The following is a 4,574-nucleotide window of genomic DNA, read 5'->3' on the forward strand; positions in this document are numbered from 1 at the left end:
CAGAATTTCAATTTTGACACAGTCAAAATTTTAGATTTTGACCCTATCAAGGTCCACGGCTCCATAGATCCATAGGTGTGCAAGTCCATAGGTTCGCAAGTCCATAGCTCTGCAATTTAGAGGTTTGCCAACATTTAATTGTTTGTTCCAAAAATAGTGCCTTCCATGCATTGAAAATGCATTCTGACGATAGTTTAACTGTGACACATGCCTAGTGAAGGACCAACTTCTATTTTTGGCAACTCCAAATGCTCCTACTTCAACTAAAGGATTCCTCCTACTTTCTCTCTCATGCTTTCTTTTTTTTTGACATGTAAAGGGCTGATGCAACCAATTAATTAATATAAAAATGGATGGAGTCCCTCTAAGCACTAGATTAATTGTTAGTTTGTATATATTTAGTTTTTTTTAATGTTTTAAAAGCATTTTATTACATGAAGATATCTCTCACTCTAAACACAAATTGAGGAGACAATTTATTATAAACACACCATTGTAATATGTAACAAGGGCCACTATTATTACGCAATAAAATTATGCTTTTGGTGCTCACATTTGGAGTGTAATGTTTCTTTCCTGAATGTGTCATTGTTTTGTGAATTTTATTCATGAGATTGTGATTGAGCCAAAGGTTATTGCAATTTTTTTGGTTGTGTGATCTCTTAGTTCTGGTGTTTGGTACAGATTTACAAATTCTGTTGATGTAATGAGTTTGAGAAGAGATCATCAAACTGGTCCTGCATAGCCTTTTGTCTCACATGAACGTACTTTTCATGGCCTTGGGACTTGATGAAAGGTGAAATATCATATGATAATAAAAGTTCCTCACTGACGATTGCATCAATGGATTCTAGGAAGTGTTGTTCATAGTTTCATTGGTTTCATACCAATTGTTTTGAAAGCTTAACTCGCCGTGTGTTATTTTTTGTAGGTTATGTCTATTTAGGATTTCAATTTCAAATTATTTCAAATTTCATGTTATTTTCTTTGCTAACCTCTTATTAGAATAAGAACTCATTGTAGTTGCATTGTTAGATTGCATTCATTGAAAACCTAGAAAATACAAAAAATATTGTTCTTTTGTGCATTATTTTGAGATAGAAAATAGATTTACTTCATTTCAAGTTTAAATTAGAACCAGCAAAGACCTCCTTGTGAACAATCACATTTATCTTCAACTGAGCCAATTTTGGTACATCGCAAGACAAATACTGAACCTTGGAGTTGATCCTCAAAAGATTACCTTTTCAAGAGAGGAATTGTGCAATGGATTCCTACCATTGACCTCGTGCAAAATGATTTCCCAAAAATTACATCTCATACTACTACATTGGATATGATACAATACATTACACATATATACCAATCCAGATTACAAAATTACAAAGTTGGCCATTATACAAGTTAACACCAATATTACAAAGTTGACTCAAATGAAGACACTTGATTTTTGAAGACTGACTTGGTGAAGTTTTGATACTTGGCATCCACTATCATTACTTGACATTGTCATGCACTCAGTAGATGCAGAAGCTCAATCGATACTGATCACTTCAAAGTAGTCTTGAACTTGGTAGATACTGTGTAACTTGACATAAATTGGGTTACTTGTTGACCATGACTTTACTCGATAAAAACTAATCATCATATAGCTCAGTTAACACTAGCTTCACATTCCATGAATTGCAAACTCAGTAGAAATTGCAATATTCGGTAGCCACTGAATTGCTCGGGTTGAACTGCCAGACTGAATCTACTTGGTTTGAATTGCTCGGCTTCACATTAACTGAATAGACTTGGTAACCATTGAAATTCTCAGTACTTATTGGATTACATGGCAAACACTATTGACTATTCAATAAGCTCAGTAGCCATACAAAATCTAAATAACTGTGTGTGACTAATAACAAACTTGACTGATATGTCAACACTAATATGGTGTGGGATATGGATGAATGCATGATTTAGGATTAGTGATTAATTATTAGTTTTTATAGAGACATGAAAGGCTTCAATTATGTGCTAATTATTAGTATAAATCATGCAACTAATATACATCATTCATTGAAAAAAAAAATCATAGTCCTAGTGGATCTAATATAGGCGAAGGTGCAAAGTAACCTATTTCTCCATTCAATTCTCCTTCATTATGAGTTGCTACAAATGATTACCATAGGGATGAATGTAAATGTTAAATAGACAAGATGAAATTATTTTAGGGTAAAAGTACAAAGCTATGTCACTTTCAAGCTGACTTATCAAAATGATACTATTTGAGTATTTCTATCAAATATCAATTTTGTTCGGACATATGATCTCGATAAATTTATTCTAGCTAAGTCATATATGGTCTTAGACTTTTCTAATTGGAAATGTCTACTAAATGCATGTTTTATACTAGTTAGTATCCAATTACTAAAGAAATAAAATTATTTCAGAAAATTGACATTTCAATAACTCTTACTATTTTTTATGATATTTTTTAATAACATATAAAAACCATTTTATAGAGTTCAAAGTCATGAATATTCTCATATAGAGTTAATAGTTTTTAAATTAGATATAGTATATTGTAATTTAAAAAAATTACAAGTATGTATTTTAACAGTTGAGAAGATCTCGATTTTGATAAAGAAAAAATTATTAAATCATACCAAAAAAATATAAAAATTATATGATGTTCTAGAGGAGAAAGTTCTCTTCCAGAATCTATAATTTTTATTTTGGCTAGAATATATTTATTTTGAAAAATGTGGTGGGAGATGAAAACCATCGATTTGTGTAAGTTGAAATTTGAATCATTATAAAAAAAAAATATAGGTCTAAAACCGATTTTTATTTTTGATTTTTCTAGCTAAATATATTATCTATAACAAAATCTAAAATCATAAGAAAATAAGTTTATTTCGACTTCATTTTGTGGTGGGAACTAGAACCCTAATTTCCTACATTTTTCAGCAGCTAAAAAGTTATCTTTAAAAAAAAAGAAATTATATCATTTCTTATTCCAAATAATTATTAAAAATTATAAGCCTAAACTTCATCCATTTCTACACATTTCATTAGTTTACTTCATTTTCAAATTCTAAATAATAATACTAGTTTTATGTAATTAAAGTTGAATAGTTATACTTTTGTTAGCCTTTTCCTTAGTAAAAGGGTGACACAGGTTGATGCTTTTACCCTTTAACACTCTTACAAATAATACAAATAAAGATATGATTGTCACTTCTAAAACTATTTTCTATAAAAGAAAAAGAGTATCCTTCGACGAAAAGAGATTGTAAAAGTAAAAAGAATGATATAAAGAGCATAATCATAAATCAAGTAATAATAATAATAAAAATTATACATAATAAAAATAAAATGAAACTAAGTCAAATGAGACTATGAAATATTTCACATGTGATGGAAGAAAGATATATCTAGAGCACTAAAATTATTAAAAGGTATAAAGAGTGTGGTTGTGCCATCTAAAAATGACATTTGCATGTTATAGTCATTATGTAACAATACATAAATAAGGTAAATTATTTATCTTATTTTTATTTTTTTAATTAGTTTCATTTACCAAAATACATTCAAATTAGATGAAAGTAAAGAAATGCATGCACAATAATATTAACCTTGGAAAGAACACAAAGTATTTAGAATTGGAAATCATATAATCATGAGGAAAATTAAAGGATAATAGAGTATGTCATTGACAAAACATTTTAATGCAAATAGAAAGATGTTAATTAATATTTTCCCTAACTTATGTAATATGAAAAATAACCCTTGCTAAAAGATAGTGTAATATAGAAATCAAGAAGTATTATATTTGTCACCATAATAATAATTTTGAAGAAGTATAAGATCTACAACTATGTTATCACAACATATATGTATGGTTAGCATAAATAGAGGATAAGTATACTATCGATACATACGAGTATGTTTTAGATTAAGGTAAAAACAAGTTTTTAAGGAACGCGAAAGCCTTTACAAAATATTAAAGATAAACATTGAAGCACCATGAGGTTTTACAAGGACCTTAAACCTAAAGTTTTAAACATCAAAACTAAGTTTTACACGGATCTGAAACCAAAAGTTTAAACCAAAAAATGAAACCAAGTTTTACAAGGACCTAGAACCTAGATTTTATACAAGCTAGAAAGAAAAAATTAAGAACCAAAAAACCACCTAAACCAACAACCAACACCTACAACAACTCTTTGATAATGTTTTCCACCTCTTTACCTACTTTTGCAATACTCTAGATTATGTTAGTTAGAGTAAGAACAAGAGCCTCAAGAGCCTCAATAACATTTTCCCTCATGCTTTTCCTAGTTCTCTTACTAGGTCCTCCTAGACTCCCCATCCCTACATTTTCAGGAGACATTATCTCCGCATTAATCTTCTTACCTAGATTGGCCACCGTAAGACACAGACTAGAGGTGACTGTTCCATTTTTTGAATACTTTCCTTAATTAAGTAATGCAGCCCCTCCTAATATTCTTTAAGCTTTTTAGGGATGTTACCAATTTTCACTTCCATCTATGCTATCATAGTGCGTTCAAAGTCCAACTCTT

The sequence above is a fragment of the Cupressus sempervirens genome, chromosome 4, assembly GCF_028749045.1.
Source record: "Cupressus sempervirens isolate cs-2001-9-10 chromosome 4, ASM2874904v1, whole genome shotgun sequence".
In the NCBI taxonomy this organism is placed as follows: Eukaryota; Viridiplantae; Streptophyta; class Pinopsida; order Cupressales; family Cupressaceae; genus Cupressus; species Cupressus sempervirens.